Here is an 11,156-nt window from a genome sequence, read left to right on the forward strand (position 1 = left end):
TTCAAATAAAACTAAAGAATAAAATATTATAATTTAATGCCTTAATTAATACTTTAAAATAATTTTATTTAACTTAAATACTAGGTTTAGGAAAGTCTGCTCTAGAAACAAAGGAAAACATAAGATACTTTTTTATTTATTCTAATGGTACAATAAATTTAATAGATAATTTTCTATTTAACAATGGACCTATGGAAGGCCAACAGGGCTCTGCTGGAGGCAAAGACCAACAGTAATTAGCATAATTATGGGAGAAGTCAGCTGGAAGGCTAATGGACTTTGATATTCAGCAGGGCTGAAAATCAGCATAATATTGCCCTGCTATTGGCGGAATGACTGAAGGCAATCCCCTAACCTGATAAACCTTTTATTATTTACCATACTTTACCATTGATATGCCTGTTTGCATTCCTAAAGGGCAAATGTGTATTCAAGTAAATAAAAGCTGATGGGTCTGGGGTTTCACAGAGTCTGTCAGGTAGAGAGAAAGGCTTCCTCCAGGCCCCCCATGCCTTCTAAATACATATTTCTTGTCAAGTGTATTCATTTGTGCTTAGCCCCTTTTCCAGATCCTGAACCCTAGTGGCATTCCCAGGGATCCACTAAGTAAAGTTGACTTATTTCAAATAAACTAATCTTACATGGATATAATCTATACAGTCATGATTTGTGAACTTCCATTATAAGCAAGGAGGATCCCTGGAAGGGGTCCCTCACACAGGTTTGTGTCTTGCTACAATGCCAGGTTTATTAAGGGAGACCTCCCCAATAAGTGAATAGAGTCACAGGCAGGTTAAACACAGAGAGCTAGAGCTAGCGAGCATCCAGGACAAAGTCTTGGTCACTGGAGAGTCCACAGGTGGAGAGGTGGGCATCGGTCTCAAGCCAGGCACGGGTCCCATGGAGTGGAAGTTGACAGGGCTGCAAGCATGACCTCTGGTACAGCCATTCTCAAGGGTTGGATGGTTGGAGCTCTGAGTTCTTATAGCCCACCATGAGTGGAGGTCCCATTCCTATGGGTGTGCAGATGAAGTCCTTATCCAAGGGTCCAGTCTTGTGGAGTGTAAAGGGTCCCATTACACTCCATTACCTCAGTCTTGACATAGCACTTGACATAACTGTCATGGCTGACAGTGATTCCATATTGGATTGTCAAAGGGTTCCAAAAAGTCCACCCTGCCCTTGCTCTATACTTTGTACTGATATTAGAATAAAATAGTACATTATAAACTACCTCTCCAATGAAAAAGCCTGAAGAACATGCCTGAAGTAATGACAGAAACCAGATTATCTCTGAACCATCTGAGATGGTAGCAAGTTCCTGATTGCTGCCTCTTGTGGTGTTGTGAGGTTAGGGTATGGATAGGCTATTATATCTCATGATGGATAGTGAGACTCATTGCTTGGTCTGTACGTTATAAAACACATCAGAATACAAATTATAAGGTGAGAAGAACCATACTTTTAAGTGAGATATGTGTCATTTGGTAAACTAAATTAAATGATGAATCAACTATTGAAAAAAAATTGCATGAACTATTTATATCTTGAAAACTTGGGATTCTACCTACTGATATATTTCTAAGATTTATCTATCCAAACACTATATTTGTTGTGGCTACTGTATCTCCTTGTCTATTCCCATGATTTTTTATCTTGTTTTTATCTGAGTCTTGGATTTTCAGAAGCTTTATTATTAACCTACTGGTCATCATTTCTGCTCTCATAAAAACATCTGAGGTGTTCATGGGTAGTAACTGAATAAATACTTACTGAAAACTTGCTGTATATCAAGCCCAGTTTAAAGGTGATTCACAATGGACAAAATAGAAGAGTGGAGAATGCACAGGGGCCTTTTGTAACACAGAAGCTCCAGATTTCACTATGATGAGGGAAAACATTTCTTGAGAAATGACAGCCTTCCAAGAGGCATTAAGACTTTCTTTTTTGTAGCCCCTTCTTCTTCTCTACCTATATTTTAAAATTAAAATAATGGCCAAGGATAGCAGGGATTGAAACTTGGCTTCATAAAAATGTAGCATTTGAAGAGAAACTTTTATAGGCCTTTATTAAAACGAAGTGGGTGAGCACAGCCTGAATAGTTCTCCTTAGAAATCAATAGACAGATATGCTTCTGTACCTTGGTAGCAGATGTCTCCAGTTAAACTGACGTGACATGACTTGTACTTCCAGTTACTGCAGTGAGGGAGTCTCCATCTTTTAGAGATCCTTCTGCATTGGCACCTTCATACTAACTTGGCATGGCTCCTCTAAATGTCCTTGGCTCAGAAATGTTTTACAATAAACTTCTAAGCCAACACAGGCAGAATCTTGGCTTTCATGGGACCTGCCTCTGCCCACTTCAGGATATGTGTTATAATAAGCAGACACACTGTTTGTTCTTTATTAATAATTTAACATACTTTTTCATGTTAACTAAACCTCAGATTCTTAATTCAACTTTTTTGTGGAGTAAACACTAGCTTGTTTAAACATTTTTTAAAAATATCTGAGAAGTTGCCTTGTCTTTAAAAGCATAAGGGGCGGGGGGCTGGGGGGGGGGAACAAGAGAAAAAAAGCTAAGTAAAAATGACTAAAATTAAGGCATTGAAGCTAAGTAGCCTAGATTTTCGGTAATTCTCTGTCTGTAATTTTGGGAGGAAAATCTCCCTCTACTCACAGCCTATTATTAAATGGTAATTTTATTTTTTTTTTATTTTATTCATTTTAGTGTTTAAGGTATTACAAATAGTAGTACATATGTCTCCTTTTTTTCCCCCCATTGACCTCCCCCCTGGCCTCCCTTACCTGGCACTTGCCCTCATTCCCTGCCCCAGTGTCTTGCATCCATTGGTTATGCTTATATGCATGCATACAAATCCTTCAGTTGATCTCTTACCCGTGCCCCCAACTCTCCCCTGCCTTCCCACTGTAATTTGACAGTCTGTTCAGTGCTGCTCTGCCTTTGTATCTATTTTTGTTCATCAGTTTATAATGGTCTTTATTATCCACAAATGAGTGAGATCATGTGGTATTTATCTTTCACTGACTGGCTTATTTCACTTAGCATACTGCTCTCCAGTTCCATACATGCTGTTACAAATGGTAAGAATTCCTTCTTTTTTACAGCAGCATAGTATTCCATCGTGTAGATGTACCACAGTATTTTTTAATCCACTCATCTGCTGATGGGCATTTAGGCTGTTTCCAAATCTTAGCTATGGTAAATTGTGCTGCAATGAACTTAGGGGTGCATATATCCTTTCTGATTGGTGTTTCTGTTTTCTTGGGATATATTCCTAGAAGTGGAATCACTGGCTCAAATGGAAGTTCCAATTTTAATTTTTTGAGGAAACTCCATACTGTTCTCTACAGTGGCTGCACCAGTCTGCATTCCCACCAGCAGTGCAAAAGGGTTGCTTTTTCTCTGCAACCTCTCCAGCACTGTTCTTTGTTGATATGTTGATGATAGCCATTCTGACAGGTGTTAGATGGTATCTCATTGTTGTTTTGATTTGCATCTCTCGGATGATTAGTGATTTGAGCATGTTTTCATATGTCTCTTGGCTTTCTGTATGTCCTCTTTCGAAAAGTGTCTATTTAGGGCCTTTGCCAATTTTTTGATTGGATTGTTTATCTTCCTTTTGCTAAGTTGTATGAGTTCCCTGTAAATGTTGGAGATTAGGCCTTTATCGGAGATAACATTGGCAAATATGTTCTCCCATGCAGTGGGCTTTCTTGTTGTTTTGTTGATGGTTTCTTTGCTGTGCAAAAGCTTTTTATTTTTATGTAGTCCCATTGTTTATTTTCTCCTTAGTTTCCATTGCCCTAGGAGCTATATCGATAAAGATATTGCTACAACAAATGTCTGCTATTTTGCTGCCTATGGCTTCTTCTAAGATTTTTATGGTTTCCCATCTTACATTTAAGTCTTTTATCCATTTTGAGTTTGTTTTTGTGTATGGTATAAGTTTGTGATCTAGTTTCATTTTTTTGCAAGTAACCATCCAGTTTTCCCAACACCATTAAATGATAATTTTAGGTGGGGTATTCCTTGAGATTTTTCCTTAGTCATGGTAGCAGTCAAAATGTTAAATGCTGCCCTAACTCGTTTGGCTCAGTGGATAGAGCGTCGGCCTGTGGACTGAAGGGTCCCAGGTTCGATTCCGGTCAAGGGCATGTACCTTGGTTGTGGGCACATCCCCAGTAGGGGGTGTGCAGGAGGCAGCTGATCGATGTTTCTAACTCTCTATCCTTCTCCCTTCCTCTCTGTAAAAAAATCAATAAAATATATTTTTAAAATAAAAAAAATGTTAAATGCTAAGTGACTAAACATACAGCATTTCCTTGCCACTTTTTAATTTCTCTATACCTGCTTAATCTCATTTTACCTTTTATTCCAACAAGAAAACATCAGCCGAATCAGACAATAAGCAATCACTCAGTTAACACAGCCAAGGTTCTACTTCAGCATTTTTCTAGGGGGGGCTCTACTATTATTGAAATAAGCCTTTAAAAATATCTCCAGTGTCCTACTTGTTAAATCCGTTGACCTTTTCTTCTTTTTTCTTAAACTGTTTCTTTTTATATTTTTTATTATAGTAGACATACAATATTATATTAGTAGACATACAATATTATATTAGTTTCAGGTTTACATAGTGATTAGACATTTATATAACTTGCAAAGTGATCACCCTAATAAGTCTAGTACCTGTCTGACACCATACATAGTTATTACAATATTTTGACCATATTCCCTATGCTGTATTTCACATTCCCATGACTGCTTTTGTAACTGGCAGTTTGTACATCTTAATCCTTTCCCCTTTTTCAATCATTCCCTCAACCCCACTTCCATCTGGCAACCATTCAAAATGTTTTCTGAATCTCTAAGTCTGCTTCTATCTTGAGCTGTTTTGTGGGATACAACTATTCTTCCTTCCTAAAAATCTAGTTTTTTACCTCCTTACATTTTCTAACTTTGTTCTGCACCAACCTCTTTACACTGCAGTAATTTCTATACGTGTCTCTATGCCCTCCTTCAGTTCCCTATATTCAGTAGGAATATCGTTATCATAGCTACCATTAAGGAGCCAACTATTGAGATAGACCGTTTAAATAAATTAAAATTGCTCTCTGACACTTTGCTGCTATATATATATACTGTTAAGAATTTCATTCTATTTCTTTAAAAAGAAATTGGTTTTATTCTGAGGTGCAGTTAAGGTATCAGTCTATTTCTTTAAAAAAGAAATGGGTTATGCCAAAACCGGTTTGGCTCAGTGGATAGAGCGTCGGCCTGCGGACTGAAAGGTCCCAGGTTCGATTCCGGTCAAGGGCATGTACCTGGGTTGCGGGCACATCCCCAGTAGGAGATGTGCAGGAGGCGGCTGATCGATGTTTCTCTCTCATCGATGTTTCTAACTCTCTATCTCTCTCCCTTCCTCTCTGTAAAAAATCAATAAAATATATTTAAAAAAAAAAAAAAAGAAAAGAAATGGGTTATAAATCAACAAATGACAAGTACTGGCGAGGATGTGGAGAAAAGGGAACCCTCGTGCACTGCTGGTGGGAATGCAGACTGGTGCAGCCACTGTGGAGAACAGTATGGAGTTTCCTCAAAAAACTAAAAATGGAACCTCCATTTGACCCAGGGATACCACTTCTAGGAATATATCCCAAAAAATCAGAAACACCAAGCAGAAAGGATATATGCACCACTCTATTCATAGCATCACAATTTACAATAGCTAAGATCTGGAAACAGCCCAAGTGCCCACCAGTTGATAAGTGGATTAAAAAGCTATGGTACATTTATGCCATGGAATACGACATAGCTGTAAAAAAGAAGGCTCTCTTACCCTTTGAGACAGCATGGACAGACCTGGAGAATATTATATTAAGCAAAATAAGCCAGTCAGAGAAAGATAAGTGCCACATGATCTCACTTATATATGGAATCTAATGAACAAAATAAACTGATGAACAAAATAAATCCAGAGACATAGAAGTGTGGAAAAGACTAAGGAATCTCAGAGGGAAGATGGAGGTGGTGAGTGGGTAGGGAGAAATTTACTGGGGAATTTATATGCATATATGCATAGCCCATGGAAACAGACAATAGAGTGGTGAAGGCCTGGGGAGGTGCGGGGGAGGGGGGTGTCAATGGGAAAAAATATAGGGGACATCTGTAATGTTTTCAATAATAAAATAAATAAATAAAAAAGAAATGGGTTTTGTTCTGAAATGAGGTTAAGGCACTTGGGGGTGTGTTGAATAATTGTGTGGTTTGCATGTAAACTTGCTTATGGTGGGTTCAGAGCAGTCTTGACTCTAGAGCTAATTTGGCCCACTACTGTGTGATTCATTTGAGAACTCCGCCTGATACTCAGTGTATTACATGTCTTTCCCTCTGGCTGGGGCCAATGTGAACCCTTCCCAGGCGTGTATGAGCTCCAGGAATTCTTTTGGCCTGCTGCTTGTGGTGGTTGTTTTCCTCTCTCATGCAGTTTTACTTCGTGTAGGCACAGATCAGTTTTCACCCAAAGACTCCAGTAACTCTCTCTGTGTACCTTCCCAGTTCTCTCTTTCCGGAGGCCCCTTCTCTCTGTTCATCTGTCCTACGAATTCTGGCTGCCTCGGCCTCCCTAGACTTTGGTATCTAACTCTTACATTCAGCAAATCATGCTGTCTTCTTTTGGATTTCCCCTGCCTGTGCAGCAGGCTGAAACTGCTTTAAGGGAGTAAGCTGGCACCTTGAACACATACTTTGTTGATTCCCTTTTCTAATAGATCACAGCCTTTGGCTGCCTGTTGTTGAATGCATGAAAACAATTGGTTCATATGCTTTTTCTGAATTCCTACATGTTTACAAAGGGAGGATAATTCTGGTAGTAATAATACTTCATGGGCAACAGCAGAAGTCTCAGAGACTAGTTTTTTTCTGCCTATATGCTAATTGTGTTATTTCCTTATTCTTCAAATCTATTAACTGGATCAAGGCCAGTCTTGGTGTTGATCCTTATCTATACCTTTTATCTTACCTTTTCTTATTTTGAGAATAGAATGCATACCAAAATCCTGGATGGATTTATTTCTCATTGTTCCTCTTACAATAGATCCAGGTATTAGCTAAAGGATACTCTGGTGTTGTCTGGCAATTTGTATCGCCCTTTATCTAGGTTTCTGCTGTGGAGTATTGTCTCACTAACGTTCCTCCTACCTAAGCACTGGACAAAAGCCTCCCGATAGCAGTCAGCTTTCCAAAGGTAGCAGTGTGACTCCAATGTAGTTTCCTGGTGCCACAGATCTCAGCATGATCGCCAGGGTGTTAATGCTTTTTCTCTTCCTTTTACTCCTCTCAATACCTCTTCGCTTCTGCTTGGAGGCCAGGGTACACAAAATAAAAATGGTACATCAGCCTGGATTCTCCTTCAACTTTTAATTCCTTCCATTTCATGGTTAGACAGCACTGAGTTACTCTACAGTAACTTTACCATGATCAAAACATCTCATAAGATCTTATCCTTTTAATAAAAAGTCATAAGCAAATGCAAAAAAAAAAATCAACTTGAAAAAGGGAAAGCAAAAAAAAAAAATCAGTAGTCATAGACAAAATAGATGCTGAACATATTCTCATTCACATATTTTCCTATAAAGTATTTAGCACATGATATTTTTTATCACAAATTGTAAACACCTCAAGGGACATTTCTCAAGAAGTGAAATAATCTGCATCTGAGTGCATTTAACATGAAGATTCCCAGGTCATGTTCCATAGCAATTGAATCCGACTCTCAGATATACCTGAAAATCTGCTCTTTAAACAAAAAGATACAGGTGACATCTGCCCACTAAAATTTTAAAATGAGTAATTTAAATTGTGGGACACAACCTTTTTGGGAATCTTTATAAAGATTCTAGATAAATGTTTAAAGATGGCAAAGTTGAGACCTTGACAAAAGATGTTTCCCAAATGAAGCTGTTGTGTTTGTTTGTTTGTTTGTTTGTTTATGAAATGGGAAGTGTGTAGTTGAGTCTACATATTAAGAGAATGAGGATCAAAACTCTTCTTAAATTTGTAAGGAAGAAAACTTTCTTAATCCATACTCTTTTTAACAAGGAATTGGCCGTGGTCTTCTTGTTAGTAATACTGTTAATAAGTTGATCAATGGCTCAAAAAATCTTTGTTAAGAAATTACTATTATCTTAGCAACATAGAGGTAATACAAAAGGAGAGATGTTGTAAAAGTCATGAAACTTGACCCAGGAGTTGATAAACACGTTGAGAAAACAAGAGAAGAGCGGAAAGATTACCACAGAGTAGAAGATACCTGCATAGTATTAATTTTAAATGATGCTGCCCTTCAGAAGCTATGGAATAAGGAAAACTTAGAGTAAAATCAGGTTTCAAGAAGTCACTGGGCTAAGATCAGGACTTAAAAGTACGGAAATATGATTTACACATTTCAGAAAAACACCAAAATAGTCTCTATACCACAACTTAGGGGAAAATATCAAATGTAAAATTATATCTGTGTCAGAAGAATCTATTTTGTTGTCATCTAACTCCTTCTAACATAACATGGGATTTTATAGAATACTATACTTCAATAGCACTTCATCAAAATTTCATTTTCAGTAAATCCAATTTTCTCATGCTTATAAAAGTTGCCCACAGTACTGAGAAAATGAGAAACTGGCTTCTAGATGATACTTGGTCTTCCTCCCACTTATTTTTAAAACTTGATCTCTTTTCAGAGAATAACTTTTACTGTCGTATTATGACAACAGCTTGTGGAGTATCATCAATTCGACCTTAGTTACATCCTTTTTTATTACAAGACAATGAATCTCACAATGTTGCTGAATTTTTAAGCTTAGTTTAAATTTGAGAGGCTTGCTACGTAAAATAAGTATGATAGTAATAGGACCTATAGAATTTGTCAATTAGAGGTTAATGCAACTGATAGATTTAATTACAGCAGAGCATGGCACAAAGCAAGTGCGCAGTGGCCATCACTAATGTTACTTTATTTTTCCTTCTTCAAATAGTTACATCGCATGCTTAATTTAAATAAGGAACATTAATTTTAATATAAATTGGGCAAAAATTTTTATTGGAGAAGCCTATTAAGAATAAGTCTCAGTCTAATTGTTTCTTAACAACTTGAGGCACATGAATGTACACATATTAAAGTATATTATTACATAGTCAAGAAGAGAATGCTATCACAATACCTAGAACACTAGTAAAAATCAGTGATTAAATATATTCTAAAAATTAACACATAATTTGAAATCAGGCTGTTTTACTGAATGCGTTATTATTGCTTAATTGCCAAAAAAAGACAAATAAAGAAAACAACCAAATATATATATTGTAAAAAAAAAAAAAAAAATAGGGCTGTTCACCTATGTTTAGAAGCATTCTTCAAACAGACCATTTTTTACTTGATCAAATGAGATAAATTTTTGAAATGAGTAGTACAATGTTTGGCATCTGGTAGATACTAAGGAATGCTTGTCTCTGTCGCTTGCTCTACAGACTAGGATGTAGGATTAAAACCAGGAGCCTTCTGCTGCTATAATGTACTTCTGGTTTTAATTCTAAATGTTGGTACCACTGGGCTACTCTACATGTTCCTGTAGAGAAACCCCTTAGGTGACAGTTCTATTTTACCCACTATGGGATTCTTACATATCAATTAATTTGCACCTGCCATGTGGATGGATTATGGAGACATGGCAGAACCCAATGGTTAAGAGCGAGCCTTCAGTAGCCAAACCATCTGGGTTCATCTGGCGGCATCATTTACTGCCTGTGAGAGGTCAGGCCATTTATTTACCTTTCTGAGATTTCATGTGTAAGAGTCAGAAGGGTAAATTATAAACTCTCCATTATGGTACCTAGGCTTAATAATTATTAGTTTTTTTCCAATATTTTATCATCATCACCATCATTATCATTAATTACTCTAAGCACCCTTCCTGGACAAAGCAATATGAGCTATACTGACACTTGAATAATCTGACACTTGAATAATCAAAAGATTTTGCTTTTATCTCTCTTTGCCTGTATTTTCTTTATTATTTAGTCCAATTTTTTCCCTTTAATCAGCGGTTTTGTTGCTGGATGGTGGCTCTGCTGGACTGGTCAAGATTCATACCACAGGCAGTGGATTTTACCCAGATGGCTTCTGGTTTTTTTTTTTCCTCCTTCAAATAAATCACATTCATGGCTGAAGTTGATATGAGGGCTTCTGTCCATTGGCAAACGGCATTGTAGCCACAAGCCTCTTATTAAAGCTTGAGTGAAAATGTTGATTGCTAGTGTCTGTGGCCAAATTTTGTTCATGCCTGCCCACTAGGTTTGTTTGGATACCAGGAAATTATGGGCTGTATGATTTGAATTAGGATAAGATATTAAATCTTAGGAGCCGTTCTTCAGCAAAGACTGTCTATAAAAGATTATTGGAAAGCACTCCCTTGACCAAGTCAGTGAAATTAGCTTAGTCATGAGAATTCCAAGTGAGTTTTCTGACCTTGAGATGTAGACACAGGGCCAAGAAATATCATCAGAGGATAGCTGCTGGTCTTTATTTTAATGAGAGGGTTTTAGTGCTAACTTAATCAGAAAACTCAACCCCATCATTTCAAGTCTTTAAGTATTCTAGATGCTGGTCTTAGAAAATGGAAAGCGTTTCCTCAGTATTATTATCGGAAGCATGTTGTGTTATACAATTTTCCCAGTTCACATACTTAATACCTTTTCTTTCTTTCTTTCTTTTAATGTTTGTTTGTTTGTTTGTTTGTTTTCAAAAACATGTTCTTTAGTTGGTCATAGCGGGTCATAGCACTTAATGGTGTTGGATGCCCAGAGTTCCATTTTGACATAGTTTTCACGGCAACGTGCATATGCTGCCTCTGTTCCGTTCATCTGCACCTCCTCTCCTGGAGCCATGGTTTTCTCAGTGTCCATCCACACTGCTGACTTTTGCTGTTGTTATCACCTAGCAAAGTAACCACTGTCACCTTGCAAATTAATTGCCAGGTCAAAGTGCTTTAATACACAAAAGACACAGAATGTACTCCCATGTAGTTCCACGCATTAGAAAAAAAAATGGGTGCCATCATCAATTACCCAGCTGTTA

The sequence above is a fragment of the Myotis yumanensis genome, unplaced genomic scaffold (genome assembly GCF_028538775.1).
Source record: "Myotis yumanensis isolate MYYU_CA2020_CCGP unplaced genomic scaffold, mMyoYum1.0.hap1 SCAF_2, whole genome shotgun sequence".
Taxonomy (NCBI): domain Eukaryota; kingdom Metazoa; phylum Chordata; class Mammalia; order Chiroptera; family Vespertilionidae; genus Myotis; species Myotis yumanensis.